General features: G+C 42.8%; 1 protein-coding gene across 1 annotated transcript in view; it reads left to right on the top strand.

Moving 5' to 3' along the window:
* The first annotated feature begins 9,006 nt into the window (after positions 1-9,006).
* The window catches only part of zbtb46 (zinc finger and BTB domain containing 46), a 63,340-nt gene continuing 45,474 nt past the window's right edge, over positions 9,007-26,872 (top strand). Inside the window, exon 1 of the mRNA XM_085147180.1 lies at positions 9,007-21,395. The gene's annotated coding sequence lies outside the window, so the exon portion shown is untranslated. The remainder of the gene's footprint in view (positions 21,396-26,872) is intronic.

Raw genomic sequence — 26,872 nt, 5'->3', positions numbered from 1 at the left:
CCCCAATCAAATTTTTTTTCTCTCATCCTCTCATCCTCTATCCTCCTCTCCTCCACTCAGCTCAGCTCTGCCATGGGCACCAGTCCCCAATCTCCAAGGTGATTATGACAAAAACGAACGACCCCCAAGAGACGGGGCCAGCAGAGATAAGAGAGAAAGAAGAGGATGGTGGAGGGAGAGAATGAGGAGGAGGAGGAAGGGATTGGAGATGGATGATGTAACAGAGAATTTTGGCTGTGCATTATGATTTGGGTTGAAAATTTCAGAACCAGCAGCACATAGCAGTTCATATCTATCTATATCTGTATCTCTCTATCAGACTGAAATTAGTTTTGTGCAGGAAGAAAGAAGCCAGTGGTGGTAGGTTGATAGCTGTGGGGGGAATTAAACAAGTACTCTTGTACTGCAATGCATATGGATACCTTTACTTTATGTATTTCTTCCAGCTTCCAGCTTGCTACTTTCTACTTGTACTTTGCTTCATTTACAGTTTTTCTCCATTGGTTTGGCTCATTTCTTGAAACAGAAATTACATTCTCAAAATAACATGGACAAACCTCCAAACCTCTTGGCAAATGTTCACAACAGAATGGCATTTCTCATTCATTTTATCAAATGGCAAATGCCTTAGTACATGTCTCAATTGTCTCAGTGCATCTTTGCAAATGATTAAGTACAAGTAGCCTACAGTTATACAGTTAGCCCACATGTAGCACATTTTCCAAATGAATAGATCTTGTAGATCTAAAGTGATTAGTTGATTCTCAGTCTAATGATCATTCTCTCCAAAACATGTCAGCATGATTTCATTGTATAAGTACTCGCATGCACAACCGTCTGTTCAATTGTCAAAATTGGTCAAGAACATAATACCATGAATACCATATATGAATTTCTTTGAATATTTGATAAACTGATGACAGTCATTGACAGTCAGGTGAAACTAGGTGTCACACACAGGTGTGTTCCATGATTGTGTGCTGCCAAACACAGATATATAGAGCTTGACCAGAGCCAGTCCGATCTCTGAACATGGATAGACAAGGCCAAGCAAACGGACAAGGGGAAGTTCTTCCTCAAGGAAGAGGAGGAAGAAGAAGAAGAAGAGGGGGACTGAGAATGCGTGGTGGAGGAATAGGGGGAAGAGGAGGCCGAGGAGCACGAAGACACTGTGCTGTCCCGAATGAAATTCAGGCCACAATTATAGACCATGTCATAAACCATGGCCTCACAATGTCAGAGGCAGGTCGTCGAGTGCAGCCTAATGTGCCTTGCTCTACAGTCTCCTCCATTATCCAAACCTTTCGCAGGGAAAACAGGTATGTACTCTATGTAATCTATAATGGAATTATATGTTATATAGGACAGGGCACTATGCGTGAGGCAAAAAATGTATAACTTACTGTAGAGATTTTGTGTGCACCTTCCTACAGTGGTAGGTCTATACTAGCAGGTGGAGAGGACTAGTGGAATGTTTTGATACTAAATATGACAAGAAATATATTGAACAAATTACTGTAAACTATGGAATTACCTAATTCATACAGTTTAGAGAAGTATTCCAGTCACTGTGCAGCGGGAGAATTAGTACAGCAACCACTGAATAAGTCCTTGTTTTTTGATTTTGTGTTCATACAATTTACTACTGTAATGTACATTTTCTTTTTACATATGTATGAAACTTTCTTTGCGTGTGAATAAAAAATGGTTATAATTTCCTTGGTAGTGTGAGTGCAATCTGTGATGTCAAACCTTGGAGGCTACTCTTTTCTGTTGTATATTGTTGGTCCTCTGCCATAGTGACAAAACATCTAAACATTTTGTATGGCAGTACTCACACAATGCCAAAGGGACGATGCATTTTGGGGGCACTGACTATTCAGATTAGAAAGAAATGTAGTTTTGACACATGAGTGAACTGTTTTAGGGGAGATATGAGCTTTTGCAGGTGGACCATGTTGTTGTGATCAACCATCCAGGTTTATTTTGACAAAAGCACCAAGAATGATGAGAATGTCCGATCTGTGTCGAGAAATGAGCCAAAGCTATTGAGAAGGATCTTTGCCATTTTGGAGACACTGACTGTTTAAATGAGAAAGAGATTTAGATTGAAGCCTGAGTGAACAGTTTTGGAAGAGATATGAGCATTTGCAGGTGAGCTATAGTGTTGTGCTAAACTGTAAGAGTGTTTTGCCAAATGATCTTAGAGTTTTGAGAATGTAATTTCTGTTTCAAGAAATGAGCCAAACCAATGGAGAAAAACTGTAAGAGGGAAATACTTTTTTGGTTTCGAACAACATATGCTCCATTGGTGTAAATTAAAATAAATTAAACTACCCGGCAGTGCATTAAAATCTGATTCAAACCAATCCAATAATATGATCCAATAACAAAGACTATTAAAGGCCATTATGTATAAGGAATACTTCTTAATTTGAATGCCTACAAGGGACTGAGGTACCAGATAGATAGATAGATAGATAGATAGATAGATAGATAGATAGATAGATAGATAGATAGATAGATAGATAGATAGTGATTACATGCTGTATATAATTACATAGATAGAAAAAATAAGATCCTATTTCTTCTGTAAGGGTCAAAGATCATTGCTGTGGTGTGGAATGGGGTCATGACCCCACATGGTCAGCAGAGTCAAATCAAGTAGCAGTGCTGAACTCGAGGAGGTCATTAAAGAGGCAGAGTGTCCTGATGGGGACAAGCAGCATGAGGGGAGGCTGTTAACCCCTTCCTTCGCCTTTCCCTGCTGAAACGAGAGAAAGCAATGAGAAAGGAAATGTAGTGGAGGAGAAGAGATGAGAGGTCATATTATTGTAGCATAGCAACCCAGGTTTCAGTGTGGGTTGAGGCGAGCAATAATATATAATATTGCTGAGAGGTTAGACAGCTTAGAAGAACCTTTCAAGATGGATGTGGAAAGAGAGGTGCACTTTCTGCACAGAAGAGGGGGAGGGAAGGTAGGAGAGGGGGTGGGGGTGAGCCGCGTCTGTAGAAAAAAATAGCCCAATCCTCCCATCTCCATCCACTCCCGACACTCGTCTCTTTCTCACTGTCTCTCACTCTCTAATACTATGTTAGTTTCCCTCTCTCTATCTTACTTTCCCTCCCTCTTCTTCCGCTCTGTGCATCATTAAAACAAGCAGAGTAGTGTTCAGAGCGTGGGGCTGAACTGAGACGGTGACCTCCACAATAAGAAGATGTTCTTGCTTCGGGGAAGAGAAGGTCGTTTTGTACTCCTCTCTGTGTCTCTCTTGCTCTCTGTCTCTCTCTCTTTTTCTTCTACTTACTTCCATTGGAGTAAATGAGATTTGGAGGGGGTAGTATAGTGGAGGAAGGGATCAAGAGGGTAGACATGCAGACGGTGAAAGACGAAGAAAGAAAGATGCAGAGGGAGAGAGGGCTGTTTAATGTAGGATTCATAACACAGAGAAGAAGAATATGATAAACAGGAAAGATCTGAATTCCCCTAAAGTAAAGTGGATAGTAGGGTTAGAGCAAGGCAGCCAGGGGCTGATACCACAGAAATGGGCATGAAAAGCCTGAATATGAGTCTGCCTGCATTTTCATTTGGGAAGAAGATCCTCTTTGCTCGGAAATGGGTAAAATACATCTTCCTTGTCCACACATGCCGATGGACAGCATGAGGTCAGCCAGGAGCAATTGTTATCAAAGAAAGCCACGATGTTGGATGTGGTGATGCGCAGCTTGTCCAGGGGCATCTTTTCATCTTATACATACAATAGTCACCAAGGCCTGAGGCCTTAGGGAGGACAGAAATTCCTACGGGTGACACAAGGACAGGCAGTGGAGAACAGCTCCACTGCCCCCCCCCCCCCCCCCCCCCAACTCCACGCGGTGCCTTCACGCTGGCACAAAATGTGTGGGCAGCGAGCACAAACACATTCTCTGAATCCTCCAGATGATTATGCATCCCTTAAATCCAATAACCTCAATTCATTCTGCTTTTCCTGGTGTCATTCTACATTGTAATTCATTCATTTACACTTTCTTTGAGAAATCGGCTCATTCTCTGGATTCTTCTCCTCCATTATTAATGCTACCCTTCCTTACTTTCCTCTTACCCCTCGTTCCTTTCCTTCCTCCCTTCCATCCTCTCATCAGTGGACTTGGGTCCCATACTCTTAATTTGGCCTTTCTCTCCGAGGGAGGACTCTCTTTATAAAAGGCTTGTCGTTTTCCAATACTGATTTGAGTATCACTAAGCTGCACCTTCACACATATTGTTGTCTCACACCTTGTGCCAAATATTCCTTTGTAAAGCCTTCCCCCATCCCCTGCCTGCACCTGGTAGAGATAGTGTTCTTTCAGCCGCAGGCTCTGCCTTCTATACAAGCAGGGCTAGGATGGCACAAGCAGCACACAGCTGTTCCCCTTGGTAAATTGATAGTGAAGGGTAGTGGATGGGGCTTTGAAAGCGCCTTGTGCTATTTTTGTGACAGTTGTAGATTTTTTTTGCTGTTTAATTCAATGTGACCAATTATGCTCCCACGATCCTCAGCAGGGGAGCTTGGAGAGCAAATTAATACTTGACTTCAAAAAGTTTTCCTAAAGTGCGTTTACATTCTTCATCCTGTTTTTTTGTTTTTTATTTTTTCTCTGATTCAAATACAAGTCATTAGAAAGGGACCTGGTCTCACTTCCTGCGCTGAGACCATGTGTGTTCTTTGTGTCTGGCTTGGCTTTAAACTTCTTCTCTGCCTCAGCAACAAACTGTTAAAGTCTAAACAACAAGCTTACTTTCATTATTTAATAGCAAAACTTAGGTGGGAAAAGCAGAATACAGAAGAACAGTGACTGCCCCTTTGGGTAAACAGCAGCCCACAACACACCCATCACCTTGTGCTTCAAGGACTCTTTGTAAACATAAGTACCACACACACTCACAGGCTAAACCCACTGTAATACCGAAATCCCGCTTTTCCCTCACACCACTCGCTCTCTCCTGGGTGGATTGCCTTGATGAGTGCTCCTAGGAGTGAATACATGTGTAAGTGGCCTAATGACGCCTAAACCCATCCATGAGCAGACAGAGGGGGAGAGAAAAGAGCGGGCGAGAGACAGGAGGAGTGGGGTTGAGGAGGGGATGCCAGGGTCATGCTTGTCGTGAGAGGTGGATTGGAAGGCCACGCTGGCGTGAGGGAGCACAGCTTTGAGTAAAGCAGCTTGTTTCAGAGAGGGATTGTGTTTGCAGACCCTACTCACAGAGAGCGAGTGTGTGAGTGGTGAGTGTGTGTGTGTGTGTGTGTGTGTGTGTGTGTGTGTGTGTGTGTGTGTGAGAGAGAGAGAGAGGGATCTGTGCCTGGGCATTACAGACCTACAGCCTTAATCCACATGGCCTGATATCCTCTGTTATCCAGCCCTCTGCAGCCAACTACCAGACTGATGGAGACACAGCTCTACCCCCTGCTGCGCCACGCCACACATCACTCTCCACAGACACACACACACGTGCATGCACACACAGTGCATGTTTTGCTGTACTACCCGCTCTCTTCCCCATATTTTGTCCCCACTTCCTCAAACCTACAGTGATTCCTGGTCATAGCCCATATATTCTATTTCCTAAGAAATAGGCTCATACCCAGTTCCTCATTGCTATATACATCCACACACAAAGTTCACTATTAATCAGTGACACACACAAACTCCAGTCTGTTGACACTGTAAAAGTTCCGAATAAAGAGACAAGTTATATATTTAAAATATTAATAATAATTAAAGTTTCCTTATGAGTTAATATGCATTTCCCCTCAGTTTTCTTTGTTTACTTTTATACTTGTACTTATTTTAGGTACATCTATTTTATGCTACTCCTTCATCTGCTGGATTTCTGTACATCAAGGAAGGGACCAGTCATAGCAAATGCTTATACACTCACTGGAAACTTTATACACCTGTTTGACTGTTCATTAATGCAAATGTTTAATCAATCAGTCACATGGCAACTGCTCTGTGCATCTAAGCTTTTATGGTGAAATTCTAAGTGAGCATTAGAATGAGGTAAGTGATTTAAGTGACCCTGAACGTGGCGTAGTAGTTGGGTCAAATAGGCTGCTTTCATAAACTGCTGATCTACTGAGATTTTCCTGCACAACCTTCTCTATGGTTTACAGAGAATAGTCCAAAAAATTTAAAAAAAAATCCAGTGAGCAGCAGTTTTCTGGGAATAAAAATGCCTTGTTGGTGCCAGAGGTCAGAGGAGATTGGGCAGACTGCTTCAAGCTGACAGGGAGGCAATGCTAATTCAAATAACCATCCATCCATCAACCTGGATTGGGGGGGTGGGGTGGGGATGGAGGTGGCTATTCAAATAACTACTCGTTACAAATATGAAGAAGAGCATCTCTGATCGCACAACACATGGAAGATGGGCTACAGCTACAGAAGACCACACAGGCTGCTCCTGTTAGTTAAGAACAGGAAGCTGAAGCTCCATCGGCTCAATCAATTTGAACAATAGAGGGCTGGCAAAAGGTTGCCTGGTTTGAGTCTTGATTTTTTTCTATGGCATTCAGATGGTAGTTTCAGAATGTAGGTAAGTAATATGGCATAAACAACATGTAAGCGTGGATGGATCCTGCTTGGATCAGGCTGATGGTGGTGTACTGGTGTGTTTGCTATGTTCTTGGTACGCTTTGGAATTTTTTTTACTACCAACTGAGTGTCATTTAAAAACAGCAGTCTACCTGAGTGTTATTCACCAGCTGGGCCCACATCCTCATTTTAGGTTTGACAGCGTTTTAGTAGATAAAGGTGAATGACTTGGAATGGTTTGGGGAAGGCCTCGATGGGGACTGGTGGCTGCTCCTGGGCCTGACAGATCCCCATGTACTAAACAGAAGTGAAGAAGTTAAAGAATTGTAAAGGGGAGGTGGGTGGGGCATGTAAACAAGAATGAACAGCTTGTAGAACTGGAGGAACATATATAGATAAGAACCGGAAGGAGTGTGTTTGGAAACATTGGTCCTACTCCTGAAATTCAGACTTTATCTCCAATTGCTGACCATGACAAACCCTATATGACCAAAGTGTAGCCATGTTTTGATTGCTGGTTCCAGAAGGATAGCATGCCGTGTCACAACGTTCAGATTATCTAACTAAACATGACAATGATTTCACTGTACTCGACTGGCCTCCATAATCACCAGATCGCAATCCAACAGAGAACCTTTGGGAGGAGGTGGAACAGGAGATTCACATCATGGATGCACAGATGACAAATCTGCTGCTCTTGGGCTAAAACTCTCTGAGCAACCTTCCCTCCTTGTTCAAGCTACTTAAGACTCAACTAGGTGCTGGAAAGAATTTATGCAGTTCTGATGGTAAAACGGCGTCCAACCCAGTACTTAATAAAGTGATTAGTGAGTCTATAGTAAAATGCGATGTAAACAGTTCTTGTATTTGTTGTAGCTCTACAGCATAGAATACCACATGAAAAGGATGTTTGAATAGTAGAAGGTGTTGGGATGAATCTTATAACTGAAGCAGAAATACACAGTGTCAGGTTTCAGAGTTTGTATTGTACCAAATGCTATCTACACACCTATGAATGTGAAAGTCAGTGTAATACATGTCAGCCAGTCGGCCAGCACAAGTTGGGCTGCGATGCCCTGCCTGATCTTATGACACCTGCAGTTTATCTCAACACCCTTTGGAAGCATCTGACTCCAGGTCCAGCTGGACTAAACAAGAGTTTTCAGATAAATAAATAAACAGACAAACAAGCCCCACCTCCTAAGAGTATGTTCCTCAGAATAGCAACATCTGTGCTTTTGCATTTTGAATGAATTTGTTTTAGTAGTAACAGAGTATTTTTACATTGTTGTATTGACGTTTTTACGTCAATAACAACAACAAAACAGTCTGAGTCCTTCCGTGTCTGAGAATTTTCATCTGTTCAGTCAGTCCGTCTGTTGACTCTAAACCCACCGATACAGACCTGTACTTTAACGGGAAGTACACTACATCCAATAAATGCAGTTTGTTTTGGACTAGGACAGAACTTCTCACATTTGTCCCCCCCTACCTTTTGTGTTAAATGTTTGCCACCTCATAATTTTCCCCAGAACTTAAAGGCATGCAATGAGAAGAAGAATAAAAAATCCATCATGTGTGAAAAGGAGAGCTCAGGCCGAAAGTGGAATTACCCCTGACTTTTTGCCAAAAAAGAGACACTTGCAGGCCTGAGCATCACATGTCTGTCATAGGTGTTTTCCAGTCAAACTGTGTCAAACTGCAAAAGCCACTCTTGTTTTTTTTTTTGTTTTGTTTTTTTTGTTTTTTAAATCTTGACTGATCGGTGTTTTCTTGTTGTTGCCACAAGAGGGGGTAAGTTACAATAATCCCCCGGTCACTACTGAGCCCTATGGCAACAGACGCACAAGCTAGAAGACCCACGGGGGCTCATCACAGCCCCACTGCTTACATCATAACGCATATTATTATTATTATTATTATTATTATTATTATTATTATTATTATTATTATTATTATGGCCGTTTCGGAATCATTTTACATTAAATGGATATAGGCTACACATAGTGCATTCACGCTGTCTCATTTCCTGACTGTCCAGAGAGACAGCGAGAGGAGATACGGGGACACGGAGAGAGAGAGAGAGAGAGAGCGTAGGGTTAGAACTGAGAGAGAAGGGGAGAGAGAGCGAGAGAGAGGGAGAGAGATAGACACGCACAGAAGAGGAGGAGGAGGGGGAGGCTCCTGATACCAAGACACGGAAAAGCAGGGGAGGGAAAGAGAGAAAGAAAAAGGGGCTGGTGGAGGAAGAGGAGCGGGGAGTTGGAGAAAACGGGGAATAAGACTTACAGAGAGCATACAGAGGAGAGGAAGGAGAGTACCTAGTGCTTTGGACATCCCCTCCTTTCTTCTCTTAGGCTGTCACACCAGATTGGACTCCGAAGGACCGACACCACGTCCACCCCAGACCCCATGGGGTAACAGGTATGTCTGACTTCCTTATATTACTAGTAGCCCTTTAAAAAATACAGCGTTCAGCCTCTCTCCCTTTGGTAACAGGTTTAAGATTTCATTGAGACGCGGCGGATATCGCAATATTTCCATGGCTTCAGGCTCTATCTTACCAACAATTAGTTTTCTGCCTCACGGAGCCATCGCGTCTACAGCTGATAGTTGGTGGGCGCACAGGTTGGAGACATGACACAATGCAACTCTTCACAAATCGTGGCGCTATAGTAGTTGGCCATCGGAAAAGCTACTGTATGAAGGCCTGTCTGTCTGTTTTTTCTTTCTTTCTGTTTTTTTTCTCTCTCTCAGTGCTTTTTAGTCCAGTCCGTCGGCATCATGTTAGCCACGCAGAGTGCATTTTGACAGCGATATACCCGACCGAGTGAGCAGGCAACAGTCTGAAAGTACGCCTACCTGTTCCATACGTGACAGCCAGCTGTCTATTGCGCTTGTTGATATTTGGAGTAGCTGTAATTTGTTGAATGGATACGCATATTAAAGCCATATTTCACACATTAGGCGGCGAATTATTAAACAGATAGACCAAAAAAATCTATTCCTGTCCACTTTGCTGTGTTTTTCCACATGTGTTTGAATATACTACCAAACTGCTTCAAATCCAAATGAATATTACTAGTATAAATGGGTAGTAAAAAATACTTTTTTCATTGTTAGCGCGCAGGAAGAAAATGCAGTTTCCAGTTTGCGTAATTTTCGACTGGTTTTGAATAAAAAAAACCATGCACCACTTAGTCAAACGTGCCCTTTTGACTATTCTTTTGACTTTCGAAAAAGCCCGTCTTTTAGGTTAGGCAGGTGTATGTGACACTTGCCGACACATACGTCATTTTTCTCTTGGGGTTCGTGTCAGCTCCTCGAGTTTGACGAAACCACCGGATCCTGCTGAAATTTTTTAAAGTTTTGAAAAGCATGACACGATATCGCCACACTGATTGGGGTGTGGGAGGATTGTCAAGCGCACACGCCGTACCAGAAAATACGAGTGATGCTCCGTACAGCCGTCTGGAGGGGATTCAAAATGAAAGCGCTCTGAGTCTGGAAGACAAGGGCTTAAACCCTCCTCCTTCTCCCCTCGATTAACCTCCGTTTGGGGGATTTCTCCAGCTGGAAATTTCTGCTGCGTCAACACCCAACCCTAGAGTACCACACAAGACAGGGGGGGGGGGGGATTTTGTTTGCAGATGGTGCTCTTGGGTATTTTTTTTTCTTCTTCTTTTCTTTTTTTGTAATTGTTGAGGTACAGCTGATCATCATCTGATCCGCGTTGAGAGTTGAAAAGAGAGTGGCGTCAAGTGTTTTCTGTTTATTAAAGCTGAAGCGTCTCTCCCGCTCGGTCTGTCTCCAGCGCTGTGGGTACAGTGTATGTCTGCTGTCTGTGTCTGCCCTCTCAAACCGGTCAGTTCCGTCTTCCTCCATTTTCTACCATGCTTACCATGTGAGAGGGGAACAACCCCACTTCATTCACGCTCTGTAAAGAAAACGGCGGTGGGCCCCTGGCTGTTGTGCATCCCCTGCACAGCCAGGTGAGCGCTCAGCAAAGAGATCTATGCATTGCTCTAATCACTGTCCATTATCACAGGGGATTTCAAACTTTTATATAACATAAGACAAACTTAGACTGACGCTGGGATTTATTCCTCATGAGATTATTTTAATTGTTTCGCCTTGTTATGTATAACCTACATCAGTTAAAGCCTGTTTTTCAGAATAGGCAGAAGCAAAGTTACAAGTTACAAAAGTCAGCGAGAGAAGGCTGAGAAGACATATACTTGGGCTTTTTTGTGCTAACACAAATCAAACAAAAACACTGCAGATTTAAATTGTGCACTTTTGGCTTATAGTGTTGTAATGCCAGTTAGATCTAGGTCTTTACCTCTGTTTGACATCAGCTAACTGGATCTCTGGGATTAAGAGACCATCAAGCCATTTTTCCAAATTGTCTTAGGCCTCTCTCTGGATTTGTCTGGTTACTTTGTCCTTCCTACTACTCAGTTAAGAGTTGGCGCTTGATATGATAAATCCTCCAAAGTCTTTTATTCAGTAATTCAATTACTGTAGGCTTGTCTGTGTGTGTGTTTGTGTGTTTGCATGCATGCCATGCGCATTTTGCAAAGTCCTCATGAGGAGATGAAAGCCTAATTATCTTCTTTTAATGCCTACAATCCTCAGCTGTTCTGGCATTCAAACACATTTCAATATGCCATCCATACTGTCACCTTAGCGTCTTCCACAATCCTGTCTGTGGGTCCTGACATGACATCCCAGTGGGGCTGCTTCCCTAAAGTGGGGTTGTGTAGTATCATTATTGAGAACAGTGGATGTCAGTGTTTCTGTGTGTGTGTGTGTGTGTCTGCACCTCCATCTGTGTGTTCCACGGGGAGAATATAATACAGACCAAGACAACAGTTACAAGGATGAGTGGAGGAGGAGTGTAGGCGAGATCGGCCGAAAGATGGAAAAAATATTAGCTGCGCGTGTTCTTGTGGGACTGCAAAGCAGGATTTGAAGCACTTTACACTTGTGCATTCTCTCATGAATGGACCTTTTGAAGTTGATTAAACAAGATTAAGTGCATCAGCATAACGTTTCTGTCTTTTTCTCGGTTGAAACCAAAGTTTCCCATCGTGTTTGCTGGAGGCTGGCGGAGGTTGTTGCACTGAATAATATCCACACGCCGCAGCAGATTTTGGACATCTGTGGGAAACGGTGAGGGTGTGGCTGTGTGTGAATAGAGGGTGAGAAAAGGAGAAAGAGGGTTCTTGGTTTGGGTGGGGGTCAGGTATGAAGCTCCACACTATGGCCTCTTCATTGTGTGCGTGTGTGTATGAATGCAAGCCTGTAGCTGTGTAGGTGGTGCTCAGGTTGTGGGCTGAACTGTGTGGTAGCGAGTTGGTCGACTTCAGCTACGCAGACCCTGGGGATGTAGTGTACTACACCCTCACAACATCAAGCGTGTGTTCATATAAACAGCGTGACAATACTCTATACAGTAAGTTTATCTAATTTACAGTACATTTTCCCAAAAGATAGAAGGATCAGTGCTCCACAAAGACACATTTGTCCCTGTTAACAACCTTGTACTTGATTCATCTCCCTGTCTCTATCTCTCCCTGCCAGTTTTCTCAACCCGATTGCCCCTCAGAGCTTACTTGTTAATGGGAACACCTGTTTGGTTAATTCACTGCAAAATGAACCACTTACTCTGGCATGTACATGTCTTACATGACACAACACATCTCTCTGGAGTTTTGTGACAACTCTGTTTCCTACCTGTTACATCGTGGATATTATAATTCTCACACTATTTCATTTTTAGACAGTTTGGCACATATTAACCCCCCACCTGCCCCTACCCATATCTCCACCAGTTCCATCCCCCCATTTCGTAATAGCTCCCGAGGCCCTTTAGCTTAACTGGTTCTATAGCTCATTGTGCAGGGATGAATACAGGTGTTCCTAATCCCCATGGGGTTACACGGATGCTGTGGGGGATGTGTGTGCGTCCGTGTATTTGTGTGTAACAGCTGGCTTCCCTTTCTACTCATTTGACATGCTCTATCTGCCCCCAGCAGAGAACAGGTGAGTTTAATCCATCCCCACCCCAGACCCGCACACATGTGCAGAATTACTCCCTACCTCTCACATATATCTTAATATTTCAGAGCGTTGTTTGCGCTCACGGGACGTCAATGAAAATACCAATCTGTTAAGTTCCTTTCTTTCGTTACTTTGTCCCTGAATTTTAAATTAAAAGGTCGTTTACAGTTTTTAATCTTTTTTTTTTTGTGTTTTACACTTCAGAAGAAAGATTGAAGTCCTGAAGGAAAATTTAAATTTGATTGCTGCTAAAAATAAATGCAAGGGAATTTTGAAAATTTTTGCTTGGGAGCTGTTGATATTGCAAAACACCTTTTTGGATCACACATTCCTGAGAAAACAGATGACAGATTTCACTTTGCGTGCTCTCACCAGGGTGTGTTTTTCTTTTATTTAGGAATGTGGAGCAGAACGGCTTTTTTTCCCAGGGAGCCATCATCACACAATGCTTATCAGCTTCATGAGCAATTTTCTGGAATTGGCAACATTATCTAACAGCAGTTATCAATTGCATCAATGCACACATTTGGGCCAGCTTGTGAAAACTGATCAGATCCTCTCCATTATTTCGTCACCGGACTTCTAATTGTTGCTTTAATATTCTGTGCGTTTTCACTTGCTCGGAAGCTGTCAAAACAAAATTGCAACAAGTGAAGTGATGATGGCAGTTTTGCACGTCAGGTAATGCAGGCCGGTTAGATAACAAACACATATTATCTTCCAGTTAGCATTCTGTCTGTTGGTAATAAAAAAACAAGAGACAAAACAGAAATTATATCTGTTTTCTTATCCCTTTAAGCTTGCTTATTTACACTACATATTTCTCCGTCTCAGGCAGTTAGCAACTGTGCCCTTCATGTTTTTTTCATTAACGCCTTTGGTGTTAAGCTACAGATTACCCCATGTTTTAGGATATTCTGACTCAAACTTTTATATCTCTGTGGGAAGTATGAAAAAAATCAGCTTTTTAGAGTTAATCTGTCTTGCATCCAAGTTATTAAAAAAAAAGGACTGATCACAGTAATTTTCAAAAGAATGACACACAAGAACAACGTCTGCGTTATGAACCTGTGATACTGTTTCACCACTCTCTAGTAATGAGCTGACATGGGACTGATTAGCGTTGTTGTTCGCATGATTTGCTTTTGTTGACAAAAAACATATTTTATCTTACCCAGACTTTCTTACCTCTTTCTAGATGATTAAATGATTTCTGCCTCTTTTGCAAATTGTTTTACTCGCCCTTGAATATTTCCAATTGTCACTGTTTTTGGCTCAGTGTCATATGTATATATATGCTGGGTAGGCTGTCCTTAATGCATAATCATTACCTGGCGTGGATGAACGGGTAAACCAGTGAAAATACAGTCTGCACGAGCGCGCGCTCAGTTGAATTATTTTATCAACAAGATAGTTGGCGTCCTCGTCTCTCCACTTTGCAGAAAGGTCACCATCTCCTTAGTCAAATTTATATAAGCCATTAAAAACTTGAAGGTTTTTGGGCTTAGAAAAACCTCTTTGTTGAGGTCTGGAGTTTGCAGACTGTTGAAAGCTTCATATAAGTACATGGTTGTTAGTTGTTATTTTCCCAGTGAAAGAGTTTGTCTTTTATACACATAGTGTGAGCATTTGATGAGAAATTGAGCGGCTTTGAGCAAATACATCTTTAGAAACAGTCAACTAGCCTCGGGCTCTGGCTGGTGAAAGATTTCCATATCAAAGCTCAGGTGAGAGAACGAGACAGGGGAGGCAGAGCGAGGAAGGAAAAGAGGGAACGTGAAGGAGAGAGAATGGGGAGGGGGGTGACTGTCTTGGAGGAGGGGTGGTGGTGGCGATGAAACAGACATTCATTCCAAAAGCGCTCTAGCCCTTGTTATTCTGTCGCTTTTTTTTGTGCAGCACAGTTTAGTCTGTGTGTGTCAGTGCTGTCTGTCTCAATCTAAACTCCTGCATAAAAAAAACACACACACGCAGAAAGGAAGGTTGGCAGGACTCAAATACAAACCAGCACCTTTCTGTACTCAAATAGCACACAAAAACTGTCTCTACAACCTTATGTTGACTGGCTCTGACCGCAGAAACAGTGTGTGGAGCAGAGAATGGTTTTCTCCCACTAATACTGAATAACATCTGACCTGTAAGCTTCTGCCAATATTTGGATCTCAGTTTAATATTAGTACTGTAGCATAGAGCCATCATTTTCCCTGGAACTATTTCTCTTCTTTAGCTATAAGTATCAGACCTGACCCCATGGAATTGATGGCGACACTCTAATTAATGGATAGAGTTTTCGTTTGACGCTTTCAAAGATGTGTGTGTGCCTCCGTATGTGTGTGCGTGTTTCTGACGAACATTATTCAGCTTTGTAGAGTTTTGTAATCCAGCCATGGACTCAGGCTAGAGTGCTAAAGTGCTGCTAACAAGGCCTGTTTAACATTCTCTCCCCTGCTCAACATACAATTATTCCACTTCGCTGCCATTAACATGTACAGTAGGACTGGGCTTTTAATTGGCCTGATATGACTAATGCCAGATCAACTTGGATTTGCTAATTAGTTTTTGCTTTAAAAGTGCCATCAGGACATGAAATATTCATTGATGTGAGGTGGAGCGAGGACTGTGGGTGGTATTAGTGGGATATTAGTGGTATAGGCAGGCTGCTCGAATGTGCTGGGAGAAGAGATTGAACCTACGTTGGCCTGTTGTGGTCGGTTATTCATACTTTGGGTGAGGTGTTAGTTTTTTCGTCATAATTTCAGACACCCACACACACACACACAAAGAGAGACACGCACACAGATTCGTTGCGCTCACGCACGCACGCACACCACCTCCTTTCTCAACATCACAAGGCCACCTCGTCGTCTCCAGCCTCCACCTCTTCTCTCTTTCTCTCCTGCTCTCACTTCCCCCTGTGCCCTTCTCCCCCTTCCCATTATTTCATCTCCTATTTTTTTCTTCTTGCCTTCTCATCTCACATCCTCTTCTCTCCTAACCTTTCTGCGTTCCTTCACTTTGCCCTAGCCCCCCCATCATCCCCGCGCCCACCTCCCCTTGCTCCGTCCCAGCTGTATCAACCTGGCTTTTTTCTCTCCAGGCCTCTTCTTCCTCATCCTCTCCCTCCACTTCCTCCTCCTTCTCCAAATTCTCCTTTTCTTTTTTTCCCCTCCCACTCCTTAATCTTCCACCTCTCCTCCTCCTCCTCCGTCTCTCCTCCACCACCCCCTCCTCTGCTGTAAGTGGGCCAGGTGCCTCATGTGGCCTCCCCTACTCCATTTCTCATTTTTACCCTCCCTCTACTCCTTTTCTCATTTTTACCCTTTCTCTGTTCCCTTTCTCATTTTTATCCTTCCCCTTGACCCTAGCGCATATTTATACATTCTGTTAATATGAAAGTTGCAGGGTCCAGTTTTCTGCCAAATACACCAACAGACTTAGCTCAGATGCGGTATTACCTGTGAAGATAAGCCGTTCAACTTGCAGTAAGTTTTCTGTTAGGACTGGAGGAAGTTATTTCACTTCAGAAAGGTTTTAACAAAGCTTTTTTTTTGTTGTTCCAAAACCACGTCCTTTGTGTGTTTACATGTGAAATTCATAAATCAACGAAACAAGTGGACCTTTGTCATAGTGGCCGTACATTTCATGGGCTCTTCGGCATCAGTGTAGTTCCCTTTATGAACAAAAGAGGTGAAGCCAATCCACATGGGAACAGAAGTGAGTAGGTTCACATCCCTTTTTCGGTGGCAAGGGGCAAATTTCCCCAACGGCCCTGTCACCACTCTTTCCAACACCGCATTTTCAAACATGTACAGGCACACACACACACACACTAACTGAAACATGCATATGTAAGCGTCATTGTTGCTGTCTTTTTGTTCTCTTCTAGCACAGTGAGATGGCATTGAGCTTTTCACCTCTCTCTCTATTTTTTTTCCTCACTCTTCCTCTTTTCTCTCATTGCCATTCTGTCTGCCTTTGTCTGTAGCTGGCTCTATCCCCGTGCCCTCATCTTTTTTTACTCTATCTTTTTCACCCCCGCATCCCTCCCTCCCTCCTGTCTTGTATCTCACCTCCCCCCTCCTGGTTGTTTTGGTGTGTGTGCTGGTGTGTCATGAAGGGGGTGGCAGTTGATTGGTGGTTGTTGGTGGCTTGGACAGACACCTGATACTGGCACTGGCTCACAATGTGGGAATGTGTGACTTCTTCAAAATTAGGTTTCCGTGGTGGGTGTTGTCCTTAGCGATGGTGAGCACCATGGTGAGAGTTTACACAGTGGTCCTTTTGTCCTTCCCTCGCTCATTGTGTTTCTTATGCCTTCTTCTCTTTATGAATTTACAGTTCTTTCCATTGCTGTCTGGGGGTCGGGGAGGTGGGCGGGCAAGCAGTAGTTCCAAAAGCCTGCAAGCCATCGCAGCAGTCAACAGGTGACAGTCAGCGTCACGTTCAACTTAACGCTGGCTGAGTGAAGAGACAGACAGATAAGGAGGGAGGGGGTGACAGAAAATGAGGTATCAGGACCGAAGTGAGGATTGAAGTGAAGTGTTTGTCTGATCAAGCCTCACTTTTCGTCAGTCACAGTGGACATAATGGCCTTGAGCCACTCTTCCGTCAATGCAAATGTCCTTTAAAAAGTCCCTTTTTATAAAAAAACAACAACAACAACAACAAAACAATTACATTCCAACACAAGAAACTTTACTTGAAACTTTACCTTAAATCCACTTCTTTTTTTTGCCAGAAGCTTTCGGAGGTATGCCATTAAAATGGAGCAGTTACTCCATGCACAGCACAGCAGCGAAACAAGGAAGACAAAGAGTGTAATTGATTTTGTATCTTCACTGATTACTCTAAGAATTTAGTCAGAAGAGGAGCTGCAGCCTTTTTGTTGAAGAGGTCCATATCGATGCTATGCATTGACTAATACCTGTGTCATGTACTAAACTCTTAAGTCTTGTGGACTTAACACTATGTGTTTAGTTCTCCAGAAGTCCACCAAGCAGTGCAGTAGATGAGAAACCTAATGAGTCTATACTGATGGTTTTCCATACTCCCTCCTTCTTCTTTTGCAGCTTGAAGGCTACTTTTTTCCACCTCCTTCCATTTCTGTTGCTTTTGTATTAGTTCCCTGTCTCTCCTCCTCTCTTTCCGTTCTCTTACATCTCCTGTCTCCCTGCCTCTTTCTTACCCTTCACTGTCTCTTTTCTGACTCCAAAATGCGAGTCTCTCTATATTTAGATACTCTTCTCCTCTCCCCTTGATTTCTCTCCCTTTATCTCACCTCCTTTTTTTTCTGCCGTTGAAGGACAGATTTGCAAAAGCACTCCAAGATTCCTCAGTGTTGTATAGCAGCTGCTTTTTGATCAGCTTGATGAGTGACAACACAGCCCCGGGCTATTATATACAAATGTGTTTTTATAAACGCTTCGCTCACTATATGTAAATCCCAGAGCTGCTCAGTAGTACAGTTAGTTTTGGGAGTGTTAGTCACGAGTGAATATTGTATGTGGAGTGCTAAGCTAATACAGTACAATGATGTGTTTTGGGGGTTTTTTGTGTTTTTTTTTTTAAATATTTCGTTTTATGTGCACTCCAGAGTGTTTGTGAATAAGATTAGCAGGGAGTAAAGTCTCGTAATATTTGCTCAGGGGGGATGCAGGGTATGCCTGTTGAACTTGTGAGTACACACTTAAGCTGTTGTGGCTTTTTTTTTTTTTTTTCTCCCCTCTTTGCGTGAGCTCATTGTAAGCTGTGGCCCAGTGTGGATTTGAGAAAGATGCCTCTGTTTGCTGTCTGACAGAGCGACAGTCTCACCAAGTTACCCTAACACACACAGACACACTTTCTGGACGCCCGCCTCGGCACCAGATAGCGACTGGCCACCAGCAGTGAGTCACCATCATTCAGTCATTCAGCTGTACATCGAAAAACCACACACTCCAACAAACAACAATTAGCTTTCAGCTGTCAGACATTTCAGACGTGTAGTCCTTAAGGCCTACTATACAACGTGATTTTTTTTTTCTTTTCTTTTTTTTTTTTTACATTGTCTTCCTCCTCTCCTGGTAACCCTTTGTCTCATTTCCTCCTCACTGTTCACTTGCTTTATGTGTGTATATGTGTGTGCTTGTGTCCTAGTGTGTGTTCTTGCCTGAGACCTTTGGAGCTGGTGGCTGCAGTGACTGTTTTAACAGCTCGGGAACAGCCTGCTTGTGTTCTTTGTGGTGCAGTCATGTACAGTCGTGTCTAGCTGAGTCGTGACAGGTTGCTTTTTTGCTGTGACAGGTTTTGTGTTAAGACCTATGAGAGGGTCTGGACAACCACACATACACACACACACACACATTTGCACACACACACACAACGAGTGGCTCGCTGGCATGGAGAGAAAGAGAGAGAGAGAGATCAGAGTAAGTGTTAAATGTGAGTTCTGAGCCAGTCCGTAGCCTTATATTGTCATCATCGCTCTGGCCACAAAGCCATTTGGTGCTTTTGAAAACAGAACTGAGATTTGCCAAAATAAGAGAAACTAGAGAAGACGAGACGAGGGGATATAAAACCAAGCCCAGGGGAGACCAGTACAATAAATGAAAATTATGCCTTTTAAACAACTTGAGTCATCATTTTTGTAATTTTATTTCGTTTGGGCTTTATTGTGACAGGATGGTTTGAGAGTGGAAAGTTTAAGCGGGGTGAAGATACGCAGCAAATCGGGGTAGAATCAAATCTTGGCCTCTGCAGCACATATTTTACCTGCTCAACCCAGTGAGCAACCTACTGTAGTTTTGTTTTTTAGTACCTGCTGCAGTCCAACTCATTAATGGGTAGATGTCAAACAGCAGAATCTCTTGCTTTTTTTATGTCGGGTTTTGGCCAAGCTTAACCTAAGGAAACATATATATATGGGAACTTGATGTGCAACATATCACTGAAATGAACAAGTCACAAAAGTTAAATAAAGTCCAATAATAATATCATTCAATAACTCTCTATAGTTGGATTTTTGAAGTTTAAAGTATTTCACCGAGTGCCCTAGAAAGGGTTAATGCTACGGCACCCAGCACCACTTTTGTTATTCTTTTTCTATGTTTGATGTGGAAGTACAGTACTTAACTCCCTGCGCAGAGTCTAGGTTGGATGATATGTTAAATGTTTCCAACTGGGTGCTGTCAGTTCAAAACTGGTGACTGCCAATATATTCACAAAGGCGTAAATGTGGTGTGTGTGTGTTTGTGTGTGTGTGCAGGGAACCCCTACACCCATATGCACTTGCTTGTTGTAATCAAAGCAAAATCTCCTCTCAGATATTTGTTTGGTTTTAAACTGGACAAAACCAGCAAGCTTTGGGGGTCCAAGCGGAAGCTATAAGATGTTAGGAATCTTTGTACACTTTAACTAAACAACCTTATATGTTATTAAATGATCAATATCTCCAACCAGTAACGTGCGACGGTTGTTGCTTCTGTTAGCTCGCATGCTTGTCTGACATGAGAACAGAGACTTTCACACCGGTTCTTTGTTCTGCAGTACTTAACATCAACTATACAATGCCAGGTCTCCGCTGCACTAGATTTGCCGTTCAGAATCTCGCTTTCAATCTGTCAGTGTCTGTGTACAACTGCAGCTCGACACAACAAAAAGGAGACACTGCGCAGCTATTCAGCAGTTGCATTTTACAAGTTTGGTATGTACCTAGAGGCAGGCAGCTAGATCGGCAGAATAAAGAGACAAAAGCGTAAACAACAAATATCAAGTCTCAAAAAAAGCACCCAACACTAACAGAGCCCTAAATTCAAAGTAATCAGGGGTCTTTTGGGATGAGCTTAACCCTCAACAGGGAGTGGTAGTGTCGTGATGGTCGCAAATCATTTGTTTGCAGGGAACAAATCTCCAAAAAGAATTATACATTCACTACATTCATCTTACTGCACAAGCAACTTGTTGTTTTTCTTCCACTTCTCTGTCAAACATAAAATCAAATCAGCTTCACTCACCACCTATGGCCAATGACAGCCAATGATGCATGTAAGGGCATGCTGTAAGCTAGCATATGATTGGCTAAGAACTAAACCTGGGACTAAGAGGATAAGCTTACAATGAATAAACAGGGGCTGAGAGCTGAGAAATGCCAGAAGTGTAGGACTGATGGAGTTGGTGAGTTAGTAGGTGAATGAGAGCCTCAGATAGGCTACCTCTTGGTCACGACAGAGTGAGGGACACATGCCGGAAATAATCACTGCAGTATACCGTATACTGATGCAGTGACAGGAGTGAGTTGGTGACTGAACCACAGCAAATAGTTTATGCAAATAAAAATTAACAATGCCCCCCTCACAAAAAAGTGAAATTTCTCGCATCACCAGTAATTGACCTTACAAATTCTCTTTTACCAAATGGAAGTCCCTGCAGCTCGTTTCCAAAATCATGTGGGAAAGCCATTTCAGTAAAGCGGAGACTGAGGTGTTCACTAAGAACTTTTAATGTTACATGTGTTGTGATCTGGCATCCACATATTTATGCAGTTATGCAGTACAGTTGGTCAAAGTTTAACTTGAAAGTCTGTTAGCAAAAGCTGTCTTCAAGTTTTCGTCTGCATAATTTTCTTTTTCTTTTTTTTTGCTTCAGCTTGTGTTCCTAATGTTATTTTTTTCAATAGGACTGAAAATACAGAAATAACCTTGGTGTTTATAAAGAAAGAGGGAGAATTCATCTGTCCCAGCAGTCCAGATAATCTACTACTCTCCCTCATGAGGAAGGTAAAAGACATGATGCATTTGTGATCCATCAGAATACTCTTTTTCTTAAATAAAGATTTCAAGAAGCCTTGGACTAATCCTGCTATTAGACAATGCCAAACGTTAAAACCTGCACGTCCCATAAATTTCCTCAGACTATCAGGGGTTTGTGAATCAGCAGATGAGTCTCTGAACTATTCCAGTAATGAAACTTGGGTTTCACACCAACAGACCACATAAGGTGATGTGATCATTCTCACAAGTGACCTTCCCCCACCACTCCACCCCCATCTCTAATGCCACACTTACACCACTTGTCTCCACCCACCTAAAAAACCATAAACGAACACTTCCTGTTGGTGATTTCACTTCCACGTACACCGCAAACGTTTTTCACAAACCAGTAGCCTTTTCCCGTCTTTACCTGCACATGCATTGCAGGTGATTGTGGAAGATTCTAGCACTGGCTGTTAGATATTTGAATAATACCTGCTCATTTGCAGCAATTTATTTATCAGGGTGCTCCCTGTGTCTGGCTAGTCCCAGTCCCCTTTCTGTTGATGACGGCGTGTATGGAAGAAACAATGCACTGTCTGGAGATCTGCTCTCATCCTTTCACGCGCTTCATATCCTCCCTTTCCTTTTTGTTGCTTCCTTGCTTCCTTTATTTCCAGCTCTTGCTTGTTTCTCTCTGTCCTCTCACCTTTCCTCCCTCCGGTATAGCCCTCTTTCGTTGTATTACAGTCCATGGCTGCTGCCTCCACCCCCCCAACCCCCCAAGCCTTGCGCTTCTCCCTCCCACTCCCTCCCCCCCTCCTTTCATTTTGGGTTCTCCGACAGTGGTAATGAGATGTTTCATTATTTGCATTTCACAGCTTTTAATAGAGGGAGAATTTAGGCTAAGCCCCGGGTCGTCAGTCAGGGAGTTACCATGGGAGACATAGCAGGCTTAGGGGCCTAGAGAGAAAAATAGCCCAGAAACTACATTCACATACACACACACACACACACACACACACACACACACACACACACACACACACACACACACACACACACATACATCTTGGAGTGTGAAGGAGGAAGACACAGGAAAGAGACAACAGAGAGATGGTCACATGGATCTTCTCACCCTTTTTTTAAAACTCTACCTCTGTTACAGGTTGCAAGGCATTTAAGGTGAAGTTGAAACCCAGCCAGGGTATTTAAGGTAAAGGATATCAACAGCAGTGTGTTTGAGTCACACCTCTTTCCCGGTCACTCCGGGATGATCCCAGTCCATCCTTACTATGACCGGATTTCCATTAGATCACTCTAGGCTTAACACCTGCCTGGCTGAAGGTGAGAATGCATGGTACCGGAAAACGTCTGGAGCTGCTTAACCGTATAGATATAGGGTTGTAGAGGCTGATCTTTTTGGATGTGCAACAATAAGAAGAAGTACAGGTAACTGCATGAAAGTCTTCAGGTGAAAATAAGGGAGGAGCGGGTATTGTCTTTGGTCAGTGTGTGCAAGGTGTGACCAAGGATGGAAAAGCAAGGGATGAAGGGAGTTTTGCTAAGTCTCCCTAAGCCTCCCGGATCCTCTTTGGTGCCTCTCCACATGACATGGCTATCCTTCTTTGAGTCAATCTCTTCCTCCACCTTGGCTCCTTGGATGCCGGCCAGTGAAACAGAGAGCGGGCAGAGAAAAGGAGAGTGAGGTAGAGGTGCAAAATGTGGCATGATTAGAGCTGGTGGGGAAGGTGGAGAAAATAAAGGTGGACAGATGGAGGGCGTGTGATAAAAGAAACAAGGAAAGACAGAAAACATAGAAAACCTACAGGGAGATTTAAAGAAGTCAGAAACGGAGATAAAATGACAAACAAGAGATTAGCAATTTTTTTTTTTTTTCAACTGACAATAAAGGAAAAAGCAGCTAAGAACAAGCCATCTAATAGCTTTGTTGTTTTATTTATTTTTTTCTAATTGCTTGCATGCTTGCCTGGGCCTGGCTCTGTGTCATATGCATGTGTTTGAGTATGTGTGTGTTATTTTTGTTTGTGCCCGCCTTGTTGATGGACTGCCACCCTGGCTTGTCCCGGAAGGCTGCCAGCTCCGTCGGATTGGGGATTAACCCCGGGATAATGGCCTTGATGCCCAGTTGAGTGGAAGCAAAGCTGTTTAAAAAATATTGGCTGCCTGAGTCACTCTCCCCTCTCTTCCTGTCTCCCCCTCTTTCTATCTTCTCTCTCCATCGTTCTAGCCTTGGCGTTTCTGTGATTCTCTGCTCTAGCTCTTTTTTTTCTCTGTTTTTCAGTGGTCTTTATCTCTTCCATTCTCATCTCTCCAGCTCTACGTTTTTTTCCCCTCTGTCTCCCTTTTGACTCTTCACCTTGCTCCGTTTTCGCGTAACCTCGTCCCGCATTCAACGCGACCTCTTGTAGGACCCTGATTTGTAAAGTGTTCGGTGAACATCGATAACACTCATCACACATTCAGTTTTACATTCAAAATAATAAACCTTGAAATTCAATAGAACGTTTTTGTTTTGTTTTTTAAGTAGTGGAAGCAGTAGATTTGAAACTAGAAAGTAACAGCTGCCCTGTGCCACACGTGTATGTAAGAACAGTGTCTCTATTGTTCAGCCGAATATCATTTTAATTCCCTTTATGCATGTTCTAATTTGTTCCAGTACTTTTCTCTCATTACGCAGAAAAAAAACAGTCCACTCACATTCAAATAAACAAATTCTTACTTCCTCTTATTTTTGTCGGTATTAGTGTCAAAAAGCCACGTAATATAAACAACTTATTTTTATTCTACTTTGTTTAAAAGGTTAACACAGCGCATAATCATTCAGTTCAGACCTGCCACCTCGGTTCCTTTTTCCACAGAAATTGCCTGCTCTGATATGATAGGGTGATGGTGCAAGTCAGTACTAGAAAATATGCAAAAAGGAGCGTGTTGCCTTTTTAGCTTAACTGATAAAATTTTGTTGCTCAGGCATGAAGCCGGGGTGGTTGACAGCATAAATGCCAGCTCTTGGCTACCGAGTCCCGCTTTGATATTCCTCTGCCTACCTCCTTATATTCATTCACTTCTTCAATCTCTGGCCAGTTTCTATTGCATCCTCCCCTGCTGATTGTCAAAGACAGTGCCAAGATAATGATAGGGATGTTAAACGGGGGGAATTCAGTGTAATAAGGCCTGCTTTTGTTTATGAATTAAATGAATTGATCTTGTATTAGTAAAGATAAGAGATCTATTGCAGCACTGGTCTCCACAGACTCTTGAAAGAAATATCTGTAACAACAATGTAAATGCAAAACACAGAAAAGTGGTGTAAATGAACCAAAAGAATGTTATATGTGGAAAAACAAGTTCACGCTGTACTTTAAATGTTTTTAAAAATGTTTTCACTCTCATGATTTTATCAGTTTGTTTTTTTTTTCTCTTGATTTATTAATGGCTTTATTTATTTATGTTGCCACTCAAAATGGGGGCTGTGTGAACTCTGTGTTCACTCAGTTTGACATGCCGAACTCATTTTATCAAATAATGAGCTGAATTGTTACATTTGTCGAGCAGAAGGCCACAATTTGAATTTGGAGTGATTAGCTGAGGGTGGCGGTTTTGCGAGCAGCACATTGGCCACTTAATGATAATTTGCCCTGACCAACTGAAAATCCTTTAATTCAAAATAAATACAACTGCAAACTGCCCAGATAGTGCTAACATGCACATGAAGGAATTTTAAAGCCAGTTAATCTGTGTACCTGCTGACAGGAATGTTAATGATGGCTGAATCAACAGACACCAAAAGTGCTTTTGAGTGAGTTGTATTTGCTAAAATATGTCGTGCAATCCCATATTATTACCCTGTGCGAAGGTGTTGCACATGTTGTAACTTCTTCATCCAAAGTGATGTGCGAATCCCTCGTGGAATCTCAGCGTTGGCCTGCCGTGAAAGCTCTGTGTTAAACCCTAGTACAAACAAAGTATCGCTCTGCCTTTGATCCACAAGGACCTTGCGCTCCGTCTCCCCTCGGTCCTGTGCGGTCAAGGAGGCAGAGAAGTGGCTCAGAGGGACAGGCTGCATTAAGAGAAACAGAAGAAGGAGGAAGCCCCATTCTCTCACTCCATCACACGTCTCATCTCTTTAGTCGTCTGGCTGGGGCCTAAAGTGACTTTGCCGTGATGTGACCAGGACAAACCGGGTGTGATGCCATGACGGCTCTGCTAAGCGTGTGAACGTGGGTGTTTTTAGTTCTTGCATGTGTATTGTGTATTTAGGGGCAGGGACTGAATGTGTGTGCGTGTTTTGAGGGGAACGGTGCTTTTGATTTTGTATGTGCGCGCGCGCGCATGTGTGTGAAGAAAGGAGGGGTTAAGGAGGACAGTCACTTTTGATTTGGCCTCAGAAGGGTGACAGGGACTTGGAGCTCCAGTGGCATGCTTTACTAAAACAATCTTCTCTGACCTCAAACAGGCGCACACAGACTGTCAGCCTGCCTCCTGATGACTTGTTCCTTGCTTCTTTTTTTATTATTTATTTTTCACTTTTGCAGTGAAATTTCATAGAAGGATGAAAAGCTTTTTCTTCCTGCTGTGTGACATCCTGAAAGCAGGCTTTAGTTTCTGTAGCCTTGGTGAGACTGCTAATGCTTTGGATGAGATGCAAAAGTCTCTGGCTCGCTCTCTGTATGGCTGATTGTTTGACAAGTTCATTTTACCTTGCCTTCCAGTCTTGCATCAGATATATACAGTATATTTGAAAAAAAGTAATGATTTAATATAACTGCAGGCTGTACTCATATTGTAGAAGGGATGGGTTTTGGTCTTGGTGATTCTGGGGTAAAAAGGCGGAGACCTTTGAGGAAGAGAGAAGCTACTATGAACACGATGTTTATGTGTAGCTCAGGATTGGTTCCTCTGGAAAAGGAGTCTTTGACTGGAGGGATTTGGACATGCTGAAATTAAACAAGCCAATTAGGCAAGCAAAGAGTTTAGAGGTCAAAGCGCTCTCCATTAAAGCTGCTTTTCTCTACCTAACGACTAACTCAGTATGTCTCGAGTCTGTTGAGGCAATAAATCTGATTATACCTCTCCCTTTCTTTCTCTTTTTCTCTCAGTCACTGCTGTTTGGGTTTTTTTTTCTTGTTTTACACTCCACTGGTTGCTGCTTTTGGTAAATCTAAGGCATCATTTAACATGTTTTGGGGTGCAATTCTAGCTGCGCGCTCACATTACGTTCAACCAAACTCAACGACACCTTTTTTGTACCTGGTCTATTGTATCAGAGCACTACCACAGGGCCATTATCATTAGATCTATGGACATCCATCACAGCAGAATATGAAAAGTCGCAACTATAGGCTGATAAGGATTGCTAGCTGTATTTAAAATAAGTCAAATCAAATTACAATCACATTTTCTTTCTCCTCATCTCGTGGTGCGTAGCACTGATGCACGATATCTGTGTCAGACGTTTCTGACTTCTCTCAGTTATAGATGTG

The sequence above is a fragment of the Neolamprologus multifasciatus genome, chromosome 20 (assembly GCF_963576455.1).
Source record: "Neolamprologus multifasciatus chromosome 20, fNeoMul1.2, whole genome shotgun sequence".
NCBI classification, from domain to species: Eukaryota; Metazoa; Chordata; class Actinopteri; order Cichliformes; family Cichlidae; genus Neolamprologus; species Neolamprologus multifasciatus.
The sequence above is the reverse complement of the archived record's forward strand: the minus strand, read 5'-3'. Positions and strand labels throughout refer to the sequence as shown.